Here is a 19,383-nt window from a genome sequence, read left to right on the forward strand (position 1 = left end):
AGAAAAGTCATCACGTCTCCTCCGTTATAGCTGGTACATTCTGCGTCATTTAGTAGCGTTGAGATGCGGGTGATCCTGGGCCTTCCCCCCCCCCTCCCAGTCCTGCCCTCCATTACATCTCGCTGCAATTGCTGTGACAGAGAACATGCCCCAACCAATGCAGGCCTCTATATTTAATCCTTTCCAGGATATTTGGTGACTTTTCCAACCTGTGTTAATACTTGTGAGTTTGACCTTTTCAATGTCTAGCTTATGCGCTCCTCCAGCACTATTTATACATTTATCCATTTATACATCGGATCAGTCACCTTTGAGGCTGAGAGGGGTTAGGGGAACAATTCCATCCCCCCCCCCCATGTATGTCCACCCATGCGCGGACCAGAGGTTGAAAAACGATAGAATCTATGAAACATGCGCACTTTTTGGGCTGATAGGAGTTTCAGTTACGTCGCTGAAAAGCCGTGCAGTCGTGGCCGAGTGGTTAAGGCGATGGACTCGAAATCCATTGGGGTTTCCCCGCACAGGTTCGAATCCTGTCGACTGCGTTTGTACACTTTTTTTCCCATTGCATGAAATGATTGATTCTTGTACAAGGGGACGAACCAACCGAATTTTCGCAAGTAAATGCGTCAAATTCGAGCTATAGTTTGATTTTTTATACTAATAATCTCCAGTGCTCGCGCTAAAAAAAATATCGTTTCGCGTCTGTCTTGTTCATGGCCCAGGTCTCTGATCTGTAATAGACCACACACATACACCTGAATCGGGCGTTTTCGTAGTTTAATCGGTAAGTTTTTGTTCGTTAACAATCCTTGTTTAGAGTGGAATTCTTGTTTAGCAAGGGCGATTCTAGAGCTTAGGCCATTGCTGCAGTAGTAATCTTCCATGATCAAGTCCACCAAGTATTTATAAACGATGTTACTTGTTGTAGTTGTGACCTTTACTTTTCGTTGTGAAGCGTGAGCTGCTTTCCCATTGACACTGTTTTCGTTTTGCTTATATTTATGAAGAAATGTATACAATTATTTTTAAACAAACAAACAAAAGGTGTCCAACTACTAAAAGAATCGAACCATGAACCTTAATTCGTATATCGGGGTAACGTAGACGAGCTTAAAAAATAACGTATCGCTTGTTCCATCGTCGCTCAGCCAATTAATTGGAATAGTGCACTGAAGATATGGTTGGTATAAAAAAGGTAGGGATGATCGCAATCTAAAGCCCCGTTCACATGTGCAAGATTAGGGGTCGCTTTGGTGATAATTACCGTCATGACAACTTTTTTCCCCTCGTAGGGAAGAAAAAGGTGGGGGAGAAGCTCATCGAAAAAAGCCCATCTTCCTTGGTGTGGATTGGGGGTCGACACCGACCTTCTCTCCCATAATCCTTTGCGCCGCGAAAACTGCTATAAGCTCCTTCGTCAACCATCTTGAATAAATCACTTCCGTTCAACCTACGTAACCAGTGAGGACTTCCGGAAAGAAGAGGTGGGATTACCGGCATAAACTTAATGTCATGTGAACGGTTTGTAGTGAAAATCCCCGTTACCGGGAACTTCCCGGGGTGTTTTATTGTACATGTGAACGGGGCTTAAGTCATCTCACACCTCAAATGGTGGCAAAAGTAAAGAAGAAATGATAATTCTGGCTGGAAGCATATTGAACCCCGAGGATACCAGACCTCGGGAACTAAATTAAAAACATGAGATAATGAAAATGCAGCTATTGATGCTATACTAATAAAATGTTAATTCCGGCATGAGATAAATTATGTTTCCTAGAACATTGATGAGCGAGTTCGAATTCTACTGACTTTCTCGTTCCGATATTTCATGTGTAGAAGAGAAATGCGCACAAACGTTGTTTGAAATCAAGAAACTTTGCGCTGTGATTCATGCTGCCACCTATTAAATGCGCACAAAACTATTTGTTATATATTCTTCAACTGAAATTGGTTGTTAGTTTCTTTCCGGCGTGCTGCATGAAAATGACTAGTATGCGATGCGATGCGATGCGATGCGATGCGATACAATATACGCCTATTGCTTAATTTCATGCTGGCGCCATAGTATCGGTAAGTATATTTAATGTTTGTCGCAAAATTATTTTTGGAAAACATAAAAACATAGTAACCGTTAATGTGACACACACACACACACACACACACACACACAAAATTACACAACGTGCAGCATAAAAAAATTTTATACAGTATATGGTATCATTCTATGTACTTGTAATTTTCATGCTGCTCATAGGTTTTAAAACAACCACCGACTTTACTTGAAAGAATTGTAACAAATAGTTTTGCTTTTGTCCGATAGGTGGCAGACAAAATCCCAGTTCAACTACTGCTTTGCGCGTGATGATAATTTAGAAGGCTAGGAAATTTTACTCCTATTGTTATTGTTTTTCGGAGGTTCGCGAATTATATTTATCACGTTTATACCGTAATAATACCGCTTAATCTCATTGGTTCGCAAGCACAAACAAGTTGGAGAACACTGACTGCTTTTCAAAGATGCCACTTCGATTCATAAAAAAGTGGTGAAAATTACGGTGAATTTTAGATTTTCTTGATTTTCACCAATGTTTTTGTCACGACGATGATTCGACGCGATACTTTCACAAATGGTTTTCAGTATTTTTGTAGGAATGTGGAATTTTCAACTGTAAAAATTCAAACGTTAGATAAACGTTCTAGACTAGGTTTTCAACAATTGAAATCGCCTGGAATCCTAGCTGGTTACGGCGCTGTTCCACGGGACCGAAACAAACATGATATGCGACCCCTTTCGTCCTGCAGCGGAGTCCCTGCGCTGGAATCTCGGGCCAGATTTTTCATAGGCTTCCCAAAAATAATATATTGTGTGAACAAATTATTATGAGAATCATCCCGAGCCCTTGGGCTACTACTAAACCACACATGCATCTCGTCAATATTCTTCTGCGGAACTTCTAACAAACTGGTACATGCTGGAATGTGTGTGAACTTAACGTCAAGTTTCTTTCTTTATAATGATTGCTATAGTGTTGCCATCTATTGTTCGAAGTATGAGTGAAGTGTACTTTGAGCTCTTGGGCTTTCTTTCAAACCGAGCACAACTCCGGTCTATCGCCATGGGCAATTTACTACCCAGTGAGTTGTGTCGGAAGTGTGATTGTGTGTCCCTAACAGTCTGGTTTCATTATTTCCAGTGATGAAAGTGGCTTCAGATTTTTCAGTGCTGCCATCTATATTTCAGAAGTGAAGTGTAATGACTGAATATCTGTACTGTTTGTAGCCTGTTGCTTTCTGTGGTGAGACTTTTTGTTTTACTGGGAGATCGGTTCACATTTGCGCCTCGAAGTTGACAACCACAGAAAACCAAATTCAGCCGACCACCATCCAGACCGACTGTCTTCTTTCATATTATCCTGGAGCAAGCTGGGACATGCTACGGTCTTTTGGAATAGTATCTGCCCTGCATGAAAGGTAACTTAGGTTCTTGTACTCCCGGAATGTGGCCGCCGATTGGTCAAAAGCGAGTAAAAATTTGTTGTGTTACTCACACACGCGCGCGCGCCAATGAAGAAAGAGACATATGTTTCAGAGGGGGAAAAAAATTCAAAAAGGAAAAAAAAAGAAGAAAATAATGCCGGAAACCTAACAAGAAGGACGAAAGGGGGCGAATTTCTAGAACGTAGGAGGACGCTTGAAATGACATCAAAAAAGGACATGTTTCCCTAAAGTAGGACGTCTGGTAACCCTACTGCTATGTATATGTTACTTTCCTCTTTCAAACCGAACACAACTCAGGTCTATCCCCATCTATGGGCGATTTATGGGGGGCCATCCTTATACACATCACTCCCTATGATTCCGGGGTCATCGCCGCGTTGGCGTATTTTTTGTGATAATTATGGCCATTTATAATTAGCTAATAGCTAACCGTAATTACTATGGGTTAGCTATGGTAGCAATAGCGATCAAAGGAATCTGAATATCGATGTTGTGATAGACCTCTTAGTGATACATATGTAGGATGATCGGCCGGGTATACCGGGTAGGCGGGGCCAGCTAAAGTCCGGCGAATGCCCACATTTCGAAGATTGGCCGGGTCAACTTCAGGCTTTGAAAGTAACATATACATATGTCCTACATCTAATAGTTGCCATGTGCCGAGGTGTTGCCGAATTTTGGAACTGATTTTGTGCAAACTTTTTTCATGCATGTACTTTTACGGTATGGGTGGATTTTGCGTGTGTGTGTGTGTGTGGATCGTTGCTCTGTTCTATACTTTCGATATTTTTGTCGAAATCCATTCCTTTCAACCGCTGAATCAACAAGACGGAAAAAAGTTTATACAAACAAAGGCGACATTTTCGAATTAGCTGCGCGCAGCTGAAAAACAAAATTGTATTTATAATATAGATATTTAGTATAAAAAACCTAACTATTAACTATAGCTCGCATTTACTTGCGAAAATTCGGTTGGTTCGTCCCCTTGTACAAGAATCAATCATTTCATGCAATGGGAAAAAAAAAGTGTACAAACGCAGTCGACAGGATTCGAACCTGTGCGGGGAAACCCCAATGGATTTCGAGTCCATCGCCTTAACCACTCGGCCACGACTGCACGGCTTTTCAGCGACGTAACTAAAACTCCTATCAGCCCAAAAAGTGCGCATGTTTCATAGATTCTAGCGTTTCTCAACCTCTATGGTCCGCGCATAGGCGGAAATATGGGAGGGGGGGGGAGGGCTTGTTCCCCCAACCCCTCTCAGCCTCTAAGGTGGAGCTGACTGATACAATGCATGAATGTGAGTATATATGAATTAGTACATATGTTACTTGATATAATACCTGGCGTGACCATACGTCCCGTATTTCCCGGGACAGACAGTCCCGGTTTTTTTCTTTTTCTGGCCGTCCCGACTTTTACCAAACGGTTACAATGCGTTCCACGGGAACCGAAGTAAACATTGTTGAGGCCCCAATTGTTTTTAGCCTATTTCGGGCATTTACTCTGCTCTGCCGAACTTTTAAAGTAGCCTATCGTTCACTCCAGGTCCTGTTTCATATATATATGCAAAATTTGGCGACGATCAGTCTAAAAAAATATGTTTGTATAGAGAGCACGCGCACAGAAAAATAATTTTATATGTATAGACTGCCAAAGACCGAAATTGGTCGATTGGCGAAGTGTACAGGGATCCCTAGCCTACGGCCGATAACAAAAGACGTGATTTGGAGTCATCGCCAAGTCTGTGTATTTTTTCGTGATAATTATGGCCACGTTAGCGATGTTAATGCGAAAGCCCGAAGTTGGCCAATTCGCGAACTGGCGAATTTTTCATTCGCGAAGTGGCCGGTGATCCCCTGCCAAAGTCCGATAACAAAACCTGCATGCGTTTTTTTTTTGCGATTTTCACCCTCTCAACGTGGTTTGCGACACCATGTTCTATTGCAACTTTTGTTCCTCTTGATGCCTACTAACAACCCTCTGAGTTTGTCGGTCCATTAACAGAACACCCTGCATATAGATATGTATCATACGTTAGTGATGAAAAAAAATGGATTTGGCACCTACCGAACCGTCTTACATCAGCACATCGAACTTTGGCCAGGGTTATTCGTCCACTTTGCGAATCGACCGGACAAAGCGCGAATCATTTATGAAAATCGGGGTTTGGCCAAAACAGTCGGCCGGTCTCTTCGCGAATCGGCCGCACTTTGAGCTCTGGCAGTAACATTATTATCTCATCATCGTTTTACCTCTACTCCCCCCCCCCCCAGACTTTCAACTCTTATCTCCGTCTATGGGTCCGTGACAATGGCACAGGCAGAACTGATAATTTTGATTCAAAAACTAAATGTTTTCCACTCTGTTTCAATTTATTTTTATGAAATATCCTTTTATGAGCTCAAATAAAAATTAGTTCTTAATACTTAGATTAACGCTAGGCTGACCATATTTCCCCCGAGAAATGTGCGGGATACTGGGATTCCAAGTACGGGACATAGCCAGTTATCAATAAGAAACGACGCCAAAAGTAAGCATATTCGCCAAGTATTGCTAAAATACCTGAAAAATTGCCAATTGCGAGAAATGAAGCACTACCACGAATTGCAGTGAAATTAAAATGAATTCTACGGGAAGGGAGGGGGGGGGGAATTTAAAAAAAACCCATGAAAAACACATATGTTACACTTCATAATTATCATAATATAATCTATGAGTTGGGAAGATTTATTAAAATTACTGGATTTAGTGGAATTTTTATCATTGATTGAAGGATTTCGAAATTTTCATTGAAAATACTTGGAAAAACGGGCCATTTTTTACAAAAAATGAGGTATGACTGAAATTGCCTGAAAATAAAGGAATGTCCTGAGCATTACAATCAAATTATATGGGTCATTTCTCATGTACGTTTTTTGGTGAATCATATTTTGACTTACAGTACCCATCATCTTCCAGCATTAGGGAATTCTGTAATTTTAGCGATTTTTGGCAATAATACTTGCATTTTACAATTGTTTTTTTGGCTATAATTTTCAGTTTTACTTGCCTTTCGCAAATTTTTCGGCTTTGAATGGCAATTTCACTTGCCTTGATAATTTTTCGAGCTATCAAATTTGCTCCAAAACTTTAACAGTCGGTATTTGCGAGTAGTAATGTTAGTAACACTCGCAAAGTGAGGCCTACTACAATCGTAATCAAACCGTTTTTCGTGCTTATTGATTGCAATCACAAGAAGTACTCCAGAACAGAACAGAATTGAACGTTTCCGTCGCTGCCCAGCCTTTGCTGGCTGTCTGGCGACTTACAGATCAGTTGGTATATATCGAAAAGACCAGACCAGAATTGAACCTTAAGCCGATTCCCAGCCCGCGAGGGCCAACTGCCGGCATAAAAACTGGCCAAGAAGGACTGTGAAGAAGAAAATGTGTGCATGTTTGCAGATAGATATGTGTTTGCATGAATGTGTAGAGTTGGATATAATATATCCTGTACTTGTATAGGGGATATATTATATGCATATTTACTTATTTTCTAAAAGCCAAATTTTGGCTGATAAAATTTTATTTTTACCCGTTTATTAATACTTTGGGCATGCGACCCCAATATGGACAAAGGTAATTGAGAAAGGCACCATTTTTTCATGGTGGATAAGATTACGAAATATGGACGTTTAGAGTCTGTGTGAATGCTGCCGCGTTTAAAAAACGTCCCCATAATATTGTATAAGGTAGCATGTTATTTTGAAATTCTGCACAGATAAATGAAATACGATGTGCCCCCCCCGAAAGAAAGCAAAGTTGGAGGGCGCATTTCATGTAGGAATAAAAATGTTTCTTTCCCTTCGAGCATCTCGTTGCTCATCATACCTCATCAACTCTCCCGATACTGCTCATCCTCGAGCCAGACTGAGATCTTCAGTGGGGCCTCCTCTATAGTGAATTTATAGCGTAAAAAATAATAAAATAATGAGATTTGTCTATGGCCCCGTTCTAGAGCCCTGTTGTGGGGGTCATGGTGCTGACTTAAACCATTAAGTATGGATAATTGATTTCGTACACTGAAGATGAACAACTCCGACGAACACCCTAGGTTCAATTATTATCATCATGATCATTTGAGCTGAAGTACATGCCACAGTTCTTGACGGGGGCTCTTATTCTGGTGATGGTTATAATCGAAGCTCTTGATGCGTGAATGTCCCCCATATGGCAGGGCTCCAACCTCGGGAGTCCAACCACGAGTTCAATCGGACACGGCATGGAGACCGATGCCCCCCGGTCCCTAGGCTGAGATCTTTGGTGCCCCCCCCCAGGTTACAATCTTCACGGGTCCCTCTATTATTTATTTATTTATAGTGTGAGCAGCCCCGTCATTTCAACATTTTCGGGGGGTGGGGAGCAAAGAACATATACTCAGTGTATGTGTATATATATGTATTTCACCTTATTTTTTTCCCTTGTAGAAGCCATGCAGGAACCTCAGTTGAATAGGTGGTTCTACTATTACACCAGGCACAATGATTTATAGAAAAATAAATATGTGTATTAATTCGAAAGAAAATACCTTTTATATGCTATTTAAGAAATTTTATTTTCATCGATTTTTGATAATTTTAATGCTTTTTGAAGAGTAGTAACTAAAAATTTCTGAGGAAGACAATTTTTGTACCCCTTTCCCCCAAGCTTTTTGCGCCCGTTCCAAATGTCGATCTTGCGTAAGCCCCTGATTCGGAGGTGATGACTAAGTCCTCTTTCATTTCTCCCTGGAACTATGATGCTACTGAGGCAGCAGTTAGGGACAAAATCTTTTTGATAACAAAACTTTTTTGATCATTAGCCTCATTATCGTCAAGGGTTCCGCTGAATAGCCTTATAACCACCAAGGGTTCCGCGAGAAACTCCACCCTGTTTCATGGGTTTCCTACAAAAACTACATTTGGTCGTCCGAACTCAATAGAGTTGAAAAGACTCCATAGTACCAACGGCTTTTTCTGTATGCATCAATCCTGTAACCATGGGCCTCACTGAGTTCCAGGATTCCAAGTCGTAAAAAAATAACACAGCCTCGACACACATGCTAACGATTCCCCCCCCCCAATAATACGCGATATACATCCATAAAACACAAGTGTCATGTTCTTTCCCGGCGCAAAATCACCCGGAATATCGGATAATGGCCGATGGGTGTGTGTGTGATTTTTTCTCCACGCCGGGGGTTTTGTAATGTCGGAGAATAAGGCCCGGAGGTTAAACGTTAGGGTCCATACTGAAAGCAAGAGATAGAAAGAGAGAAAAGGGATAATCCTTCTACCCACTCTCCCGTATAAATACGTACACGCTATACTTTTACCAACCTAATAATACAGGTGTAGGGTTGGGTCACGCGCGGCATCCCATTGGCAACATCTGCTGGATTCCCACAACTCTTTGCACGCTATAAAAGCCGAACCGAAAGTGACTTACATATTATATTACACGAGGCACGAGATATATAAGCGCCGCCGAATCATCGGAACAGACACCGAGGTAGTAGTGGTTGTGTAACACTAAGAAACATGCGTCGGAACACTGGACACCATCTTGATTTTTTTTTTACACGTCTTCTTATGTGACCCGAGATGAAATGACCGGTTGTAGAAAAGCCGTTTTTCTCCACGCGTGTGGAATGAGAAATGGGTCCGTGGGTCGTTGAAACATGCGACGGTATCTTGGAATATTAATTCGGAACAGTTTTAAGCAGTTTTCTTCGACCCTTTTTGAACTTGCGCGTCAGTGAAATTGACCCGGGGGGGGGGGGAAACGCGTGCTATAATTACTTACGCGAGGACGCGCGGTGGGTCTATCAGACCCGGTCGAACGGTTAAAATAACTGAAAGACCCTAACATCCAAAATATCTACAAAAGTGAAATTCAGGAATGTGGAAATTCCAACCATATCAGAAAGTGGTTGACCTTGAATACAGATACTGATGACCTGGACCACTTTCGAGAAAAGGCGATGTTTCTACGGTATGGTTTTTTAGAACGACCGGGCCTCTAAGACCCCACCGCGCGTGCTCGCGGGTTAAGAAAACAATTTCGCGGACCGGCATTAATATGCATCCACAAAAAATAATAATAGAGTCCACGCAGCTTAAATAATCGCATAGGCATTCACGGTTTCTGATAACAATATCCGAAAATGTAATCCAATATCTGTATCCAAATATCTGAATGATAACTATATCCAAAAAGTCTTGCTTGCAAGTGCGGTGACCTGTGGTGGTCGAGTGGTCGTAGTTACGGACTCGCATAGCGGGGGCTTGAAACCGACCATGACCCCGTGCTCTATCCCCGTAGGGGGATATAATCTGGTTACTCAAACGGTTTGGGCCGTGGCGGAAGACTGATGAGACGCCGGAAGCACTAAATACTGAAAGGCCACCAGCGGCAGGTGCTTACAAGGATACGAATAGCGACGACCTGGTTCTAACCCCACCACCGTCGCCAAAGAGGTGGTCTGCTGAAGTTGGTTTTCTGTGGTTCCCAACTTCGGGGCGAAATGGAACGCAAAGTACGGAAATGTTTGTCAACAAGGTTGGGGAAGAGGAACACTTTTCACGCCTCTTACACAGTTTTGCGCCCTGATAACGATAACATAATGGGGGAAAAAATTGATTAAACCTTAGCTTCAGAATGCGCAAAAAAAATAGAAACTTTCGACGGAAAAAAAATTGATAACATTATCCGAAGTCTCGATGACTACAAACTAATTTTTCCCCTATGTAATAAGATATTGGTCCGTCCCGTTCCTTGCTGAAGTGATAACAATACCAATAACATTATCAGTGTTTCTAGTAATCGACGTCGGCTGAAATATATATAATAGCAAAAAACAATTTCCCATCCTTCTGACTTATTATATGCTTCATATATTTATTCATTTATTATATACACGAGAAACTCAGTTGACCTGGAACACGTGCTTCCACCTATCAAGAAGAAACAAAACTATCTGTTGTAATTCTGCAAGTAAAATTGTTTATTTTGGGTCAAAAACCCAGGGCGCAACGTTGTTATCGCCACCGCCAAAACAAACATGGCTCCAGCTTTGTCCCTTGCGGGATATAAGCACATTACCTTGCGGCTGGGCCATGCTGGAAAAACCACTCCCTGTATCCAGGCCCAGCGGGCGTTTCGATTTAAGAGTCGCAGAGTCCAACCTCGCAGGAGCCCCCCCCCCCCCCGCCGTTCCAAAACAGCGACAACCACGCTCACGTTGTTATCGCCGAGAGGCGAGGTGGTAAGATGCTAGTCTACCACCTTGGTCTCGCGTTCGAATCTGAGGGAGGATATAGTTAAGATATTTTCCGCTAATACGCCATAATGCCGGTTGATATGATTTTTAAAGATAATATTAAAAATTTATGATAATATAATTTTAAAGATATGATTTCCAAAGCTACTTTGTGATGCATTATAGTTTTTTTTATTTCATGTAGATGGCAGCACTAGAATAGAATATCTCCCCGTTAGTCTCGCTACAAAGAGCAACAGGTCTACAACCATACAAATATTCAATCATTACACTTCACTGATTAATACAGAGATGCATACGCTTCAAGGGAGAAAAAAACAGATAGCAGCGCTAAAAAAACTCACGCACTACACTAGATACGCACTCAAACTGTTATATACACATGCGTACTTTCGGCACAACTCATTCGATTGTAAATTGCCTATGGCGACAGGAGTTATGCTTGGTTTGAAAGTGGTACGAAATAAACATATTTTCTTACCTAAATTCGTGCTCTACTATCAATCATACATACCACTGAGATGGGGCGGGACCGCTGCTGCCATCTATCTGATAAAAGCGAAACTATTTATTATTACTCTTCAAGTTGAATAGATTGTTGGTATTAAACCGGCGTGCACACACCCTGAAAATGTATTTATGATTGCGATATATATCGAAAATCGTTCATTTTCGTACTGCACAGTGGAGTAAATTTTCATCCGCCATTTCATGCACTCGCAGGAAATTCCCACGGACCTGAACCGGCCCCGGTCCGCTGACCAGCGGACGGTGAAGAACGCTTTAAAACAGATGTTCTCGACCTGCGCTCTACGGAGCCCTCAGGATTCCGTGTGCTTTTTCTGCTGCCAATACGGCACAGCAAAATAAAATTATAAAGTAAAAAGGGTTGTTTTCAGGCGAGTCAAAAAAAAAAAAGGTTGAAAACCTCTTTTTAAAGCATTGAAGCTTGAGATAATTTCGTACAAAATACAGCATTTGTGGTGATAACTAATGGATTTTCTTATAGTATTTTCTCTTCTGTAGTGACAAGGGTGAACGTACAGTAGGACTCCGATTACGAACTTCGATAAGCCGAGTTTCAAGTTATCCGAGGTGCTTTTAATAAATTGATTTTAAAAATTACGAGCAGTAAAATGCATTGTGTCGCACCAAACAGGTTCGCAGAGCTCATAGGCATCTATATGAAAATGACATTGAGGGTACATAAAGTTGCAGGTCGTCCCATAAGTACGGGACTCTTATGGGTACACATATGGTGGACGGGGTGCATTGCATTGTAAACTCATGAATAATTGTGAATAATTGATGTAGGGGGGAGGGAAATAAACTCTTTTCACAAAATTTGTTGGTGGTAGTGTGTCAAATAGAGCTTCATCCCCACAGCAACCAGCGCCTGCATTGCAGCGTGTAGAGCTTCAAGGGTTGCGCAGGTCGATTTAGACCGGTGTTTCACGAAAAATGGACGATATCGTTCCATGTTGAAGTGGGGTTGAATGGATCAAGTGTTAAGAGGTCGGTAAAAACTACAGGCGTACCATGGGCTGGTGGTGGCGGTGGGGTCTTACGTGTTGAATTAGCGAAGGGGCCGAAAGGAATTTATTATTTTTTAGAAGAGGGTGATGAGAGATTTGAGGACTTTTGAATAGTCTTGAATCTGCTTACAGGAACCACGGTGCTTTCTAAAGCATATAAGAGTCGCCTCCAATGAGAGAAGACATTCAAAAAAAATATTTTCTAAAGCAATTTACATAAATGAAAATTTCAAAATGTAGTAAACTCTAAATACATCAGAGCTGCTTCGCAAACGTTCTGATTTTACTTCAGGGGAATCGGCATGCCTATGCAAGCACATCTGTCAAGCAACACTGAAACGGGTGCATTTCAATGATGCTTTTACGTATCGCATTTGAAAAAGTGGAGAACGTAATTTTCCCGCTATTTAAGGATTTAAATAGTTTCATTTAGCATAAAGATTCTGTAAAGTCCGTATTGTCCCAGGTAGGTCCAGTTTACATGAGCTCGGACTATCGGGGTCCTACTGTATTTATAGGGTGAGTCCGATTTATTATTCATGATCAGTCATAATTCATTTTATTGATCGCTGTTAATAAGCGTGCGAACTTCGGTGATCAGAATTAGGCGTCGTCGAGCTGATAACGTGCATCGATACGATAAGTAATTTATCACCATCATCATCAGCCCCCCGAATTACTCATAAGAGTGTAATTAATTTTGACTTTCACAGTAACACGAACCCGGCTCTTTGGCATTGATTTCACTCATTTTCAGATCGAAAATGTTTCGCGGGAAATTGAACTAAGAGAATATTATTTGTGAGACATTGTAATAGATCAGGGCTGGACAAATTGCCAAAAAAATTTTACCCGAAGAAAAGGTACAAAATAACACTTCTTTTTTGACATTTTCAGAGCATAGTGACTCTCTTCCATGCTGACAGATATTCTGCTATAAATTCCAAACATTTTGCGCTGCTCTCAGCCTGCAATTTGGTAACTACACAAAGAAAATTTTAGGCGCCAATACCAACTTTTTCGTCGCCATGGTGACCTGGCGAATGGAATTTGTCAATTTGTCCAGCTCTCATGTAGATACTCCATCCCCGAGATGAACTGATAATGTTTTTAGAAAGCGGTATCGGAAAGCCGCTTAGTATTGAAAAAATAGTTACGGCCACAGATTTGTGGGATAGGCCATAAAATTTATTGTGGCATGAATGAATGAACGCCAGGGTCTCTGCCACCAGACTTATCCCGTTTTTGTGGCAGCTGCCGTACTCAAAATCTTATCGACAGATGGTGTTATTGGCTGATTGCCTACCCGAAACTGTATTGCTTATTAAGTCACGTACATAAATATCTGATTCAAGGCCGGCGCCAGGCATGAGGCGGCGGCCTAGGGCGGCATTATTATAGGGAGCGGTATTTTTTATGACAGATTTATTATGACGGTGTTTTCACTCTCGGAATTTTTTACATATCGAAATAATTTTGAAGGGAAAGCGCAAGTGGATAAATAAGCGCAGGTAAATGCAACATTTTTCAGTGTTGAAATGCTATAATTCAATGCTTAATTCATATCTCAACACATCTCCTTTCTTACACTTCCAAAATGTTTCCAATTGACTTTCCTTTCTCTAGTCGATTCCCCCGAGCACAAGTTGGCGGATTACTTATTCATCCTCCGACACAAATGCTTCTTTCAGCCAACACCATAATAGAAGAATCTCTAGTGTGGCGCTGTTTGGCTCCGGAATGTTCTGACTTCCAATTTCTGTATACTTGTTCTCTATACCAGTGGTTCTCAACCTTGGCAAGCACACGGCCCAGTTTCATTAATTTTTGTGAGTGGAAGGCCCAGTCAAATGACCAACGGCAAATGAATGAGGAAAAATGAATACGGCTGATCATTCGCGGCCCGGTATGAATGAGATCAGGGCCCGATACTAGGCCGCGGCCCGGCGGTTGAGCAACACTGCTCTATACCGGGGGTAAAGTTTCTCGCGGAACCCTTGATAGCTTACCGGCTCGTCCGCGGAACCTTGATGATAATGAGGCGGTTCTACAGAACTCAAACAAATTTTTGTATTTTTAACCCTAAAACAAAGTGCATAGGCGCCAATTCACAGACTTGAAAAATCTGTATCAAAGAAAACATATCAAACAAATAAAAGGGAAAAACTTAGGACTTTTTTTTGGAACGGCCATATTTTGTAAACTTATTCATCATAAAAAAATGGTGCCTTTCTTAGGCCCTTTTGTCCATGACCAATAAACGGGTAAAAAATAAAATTTCGTAAGCAAAACTATGTCTTCTAGGAAAATTGAAAGTAATTGAACGGTACGGTATATATATTTACATGGGAGAAACGATCAGTGAAGTAGATCCCCCTTCACACCACCTATCAAATAAAACTGTTACAATTCTTCCATTGAAATTAGAGACTGAATTTCGGTTAATGCGCTGAATGAAAAAAAGCAGTATGACACGATATTTAGTTAATGCTATATATAAGCGATAACACTTATTAAATTTATCATATTTGGTACGAAATTTTAATAGTCCCTTCCGCCGCAAGTGTTGCGCTTTCGCTTAAGCCACTCCTGCCTAAGGATATCGTATAAAGAGCGACATCATCATCCTTAACATCCTAACCTAACGGTGACCCAGTCCATATTCCAAGGAATTTCTAACTGAAAGGTCACCGCCAGATTATGATACCATTTTCCCCACGGGGCCCAGCCACACAGGCAAACACAGGACTGGACCCCTGCCCATCGACCTACACAGAATTTTCGGGGGGGGGGGGTTCAATTTTTTTTCTTCTCAAGAGGGAGGGTGTTATATATGTGTTATATTTATATGTATGACTTGGCAACAGCGCATAGCGCGAGCTTCAATGAGCGCGCACCGTTCGATTGCTGTGGGATTCGAGTTCTGGCGGCCATGGCGGTCGGTTGTGTTTCTCCGTAGCTATTGTACTAATGTTGGAATAAAGCGCATTTATGCTATTGTGTAATTCCGAATGCTCCTCCAGTCTGACTTTTATACATCCATTGGGCTCTGCCCGCGTGGGTTCGAATCCCATCCTCGTCGCAAGCCAAGGTTATGTTTTCCTGCTATGCTTGTGGTGCAAGTGGACACAAGTCCTCAACTTGCAAGTTTGCCAAGAGTACGTGCCATTCATGCGGGAAGACGGGGCACTTAGCCAGAGTATGCAAGTCAGTGAAGAACAAATGGAGTGTTGGAGTCAAAGGCCAAGGACGTTGTGCGAACAGAGTGAATCAAGTCGACCAGCTGGATAACTCGTCTCCGGCGTTCGATGTGTTGACGTTGAACTCGATGTCTGACTTCCCACCACCTTGTACCGTGCAAGTCGTGATTGAAGGACTACCTATGGTAATGCAGGTGGACACGGGAGCACCTTTTTCGGTGATGCCTTATTCGATGTTCAAGAAGCACCGATGTCGATTTCCACCTTTGAAAAACACTCGTATAAAGCTCAGATCTTTTACAAGGCATAGTCTGAAGATAGTGGGCACGATGGATGTTTCTGTGAAGTACGAATCCAAATGTGAAATGCTTCCGATCCTGGTGGTGGATCAGTGTTCCGTGATCTTGATGGGACGAAACTGGATCCGCGAACTAGGGGTATTGTGCACTATTGATCCGGCTATCTCTACAAACGCGATCCAGGTTGACGTGAAATCTTCGTCACGGTACTTGCAGGCCGTCTTGGATGAACATCAAGAACTGTTTTCGGGGGGCCTCGGGAAGCTGAAAAAAGTGAAGGTTCGTCTGAAAAGAAAAGACTGTGCTTCACCGAAATTCTTCAAAGCTCGGAGAATTTTTTCGGCTGTAAATGGACAACTTTGGTTGCCTTGATAACATTTTTGGCCATTTATATATCTTGTATTTTTAAGCCTTGTATTTCGGTCAGCCTTCGTATTTATCGTATTGTGTTTGTATTGATATTTTCCTATAAGAATAATTTTCGCGGGCGGATGGAACCCCTCGGTGGACCGCAGGTTGTGCACCCCTGCTGTGTATGACAGTGAAAGTGGTTCTGTGTAGGTTGTGAGCAAAGCTGGTTATAAAGAGTAACCAGCTCTTTAACCAGCTTTGGTAGTGAGCCACCGGGAGTCGGAGTCGACTCGATGGTTCCTAACAACCATTACAGGTATTATGGGGACTGTACTCCACGGAGTACCCATAATACTTCTATGCTAACAACAATCCCGATCGAGCATCTTGGATGTGTGCTGTCATATATTGGGGGATTCTTCGATATATCGTTGAGATGGGAAGTAAGGAGTGTGTTCGGTCCTTCAGTGCCATCTATTGATTTTATTTTCAAATACGGATTGATATTCGTCACGCAATGAGATGTTGGCAGGTATTTATCTTCGCTGTGACTAATCTCTTAATTTTTATGCTTACTTAGCAGAAATTAGTCCAGATGATCACAGTTTAAGGTTCTTAATTACATTACCAGTAGAAATTTACAAAGAATATTATATTATATAACTTAATTTTGTTTTTAAATAATCGGTAGCAAATGAAATAAACTCATTAACACAAAAATTGCAGGACACTGTAAATAATTCCACTCGGGAAAGGTCAAACGAAATACAACCCATTAGCACTCCCCTGATATCTGAGGGAAATGATAAGAGAAAAGAATAGAGCTAGAAGAAGGTGGCAAAGAACCAGAGATGCTACACATAGGCTCAGATATACAACATTACGAAACAATACATGTCGAGAAATCAAGGAATTTACAAGTGAACGATTTCTAAGGTTCCTAGAAGATGCTAATTGTGAGGATGGGTCGTTCTATAAAATTTATAGAGCACAAAAACCCCGTAGCCAAAGACTTACATCTATACATGGCCCGCATGGACTGGTATATACAGATGAAGATAAGGTAGAAGTATTTGCAGATACCTTTGAACTGCAATTCTCACCAAACACTAATACTTCAAATGTTCAGGTCGAGAGAGTGCTTAGAACTATTAATGAATATTTTGATAAAACTCCACCTGAAACACAAACAGCTCTCACTCCAACAGATATCAATGAATTAAAAACAATAATAAAACATTTGAAAATTCGGAAAGCATCTGGGCATGACCTAATTTCAAATATAGCACTGAAGAATTTGCCCAATAATATTTTAGAATATATTGTCAAAATTTTTAATAGATTGCTGGAGCTCAAATATTTCCCATCTAACTGGAAAACAGCAATTGTTAAAATTATACCAAAAGCTGGCCAAGATTTGCACTTTCCAAGCAATTGGAGACCCATCTCATTGCTTAGTAATTTTGGAAAGTTATTCGAGAGAGTTGTGGTAACACGTATCAACACTTACGAAAAATCTCATCCAACAATTGGGCCCGAACAACATGGATTTAGAGACGGTCATTCTACAACCACACAATTATTAAGAGTTATAGAAACACTCCAAGAAGCTAGAATTTATCATGATACAGCTGCAGTTGCACTGTTGGATTTAAGTAAGTCATTTGACAAAGTGTGGCATGAGGGGTTGCTCTATAAAATGATTAGAATGGCCCTACCCTTTAGCATAATTAAAATTGTACGTCATTATCTCGCAGCAAGAACTTTTTATGTAAAAATCAATGACACAATATCTACAACTAGACGAATTAGATCATCTATAGAGCAAGGCAGTGTTATAGGACCTTGCCTCCACAATTATCACATGAATGATTTTCCAGTGGCAATTAAGGGTATTACTGCGCTGTGCGCAGACGATTCGATGATAATTTGTACAGATAGAAAACCACAGAAGGCATTAAGTAATTTACAAGAATTAATTGTCGAAACATGGTGCGAAAACAGCAGAGTTAAACTTAATGCAGACAAGACAGTATTTATGTGGATCACGGGAAAACTAGATCTACCCCGAGATGCCGGAATAGTGGTTGGGGGGAAATTCATTGAACCTGTTATAAGTACTAAATACCTGGGAATAATAATTGACAAACGATTGACATTTGTGCAACAACGCAATTATGTAATACGAAGAGCAGACGTAGCAAAACATACTTTAAAACGCATACTTGCAAGCAGATCAACATTGACAATCAAGAACAAATTAAATGTATACAAAATGGCTATCAGATCCATACTTTTATATGCTGCACCAGTGTGGCTCTACTCGAGCAATCAACACATGGTTAAATTAGAACAATATCAAAACAAAACAATAAGAGCTATGCTGGGAGCCAATTGGTTCATCAGGAATAGAAGTATAAGAAACGATATAGGAATGCCCACCATACACGCCTTTGCTCAAAAGCTGGCTAATAATCTCTTCCAAACTCTTGAAGAGTCAGAATACCAACATCTTAGGGAAATATCCACTTACCCAAAAGATCAGATATCAGCTTTTTCCAGACCCAAAAACTTTCTGGTTATGAAAAGACCGGAGGTACCGGGATTGTGAAAAATGTATATAAGCAACTACATATAGTGTAAATAATTAGACCAACTGCAAAATATCAAATTTTGTAGATAATATATATTTAATCAAATAATCATAATTAACTGCATTTAATAACATATAATCGCATTTATTAATATGATATGTGGTTGACGCTAAATATAAAAATGAGAGTAGGTAATATATACATTATGATGAATGATTAGTGTTAAAAGAATAGCATTAATTATAACTTAATGACGTCCTAACAGGCTGATGAAGTGACATTCTGTCACTGTCCTGTTGAGTGACACTTTCTGCTTTCTATTTCCTCTCCAGCCTACTTAAGCTTTCTTTTCCCACTAGATTAATAACCCAATATGGGTAATATTAAACTCTAAGTAGTTTAAAAATAAAACATATACAACCATGGCGAAAATCGCACTACTAGTCCAGGATGGCTAAGAAATGACTCAGGGGTATGCACTGTTTGCCAATTTCAGTCGGAACCCACAGGCCACTATGTCATATTTAGGATTTAGGAATAATCGCCAGTGTTTTCAATGTCGTTATTAAAAATTGAGATTGTAGCAAATTTGTGCTACAA

At 40.9% G+C, this 19,383-nt stretch overlaps 2 non-coding genes across 2 annotated transcripts; one reads left to right on the forward strand and one right to left on the reverse strand.

Moving 5' to 3' along the window:
• Positions 1–463: 463 nt before the first annotated feature.
• TRNAS-CGA (transfer RNA serine (anticodon CGA)) lies at positions 464–545 on the forward strand. Its single transcript has one exon. It is a non-coding gene; the product is annotated as a tRNA-Ser (tRNA).
• Positions 546–4,536: 3,991 nt separating this feature from the next.
• TRNAS-CGA (transfer RNA serine (anticodon CGA)) lies at positions 4,537–4,618 on the reverse strand. Its single transcript has one exon. It is a non-coding gene; the product is annotated as a tRNA-Ser (tRNA).
• Positions 4,619–19,383: the final 14,765 nt, after the last annotated feature.

Source organism: Pholcus phalangioides, unplaced genomic scaffold (genome assembly GCF_987345545.1).
Source record: "Pholcus phalangioides strain wild (caught in Gottingen) unplaced genomic scaffold, Ppha-v1.0 ptg000004l_1, whole genome shotgun sequence".
Lineage (NCBI taxonomy): Eukaryota > Metazoa > Arthropoda > Arachnida > Araneae > Pholcidae > Pholcus > Pholcus phalangioides.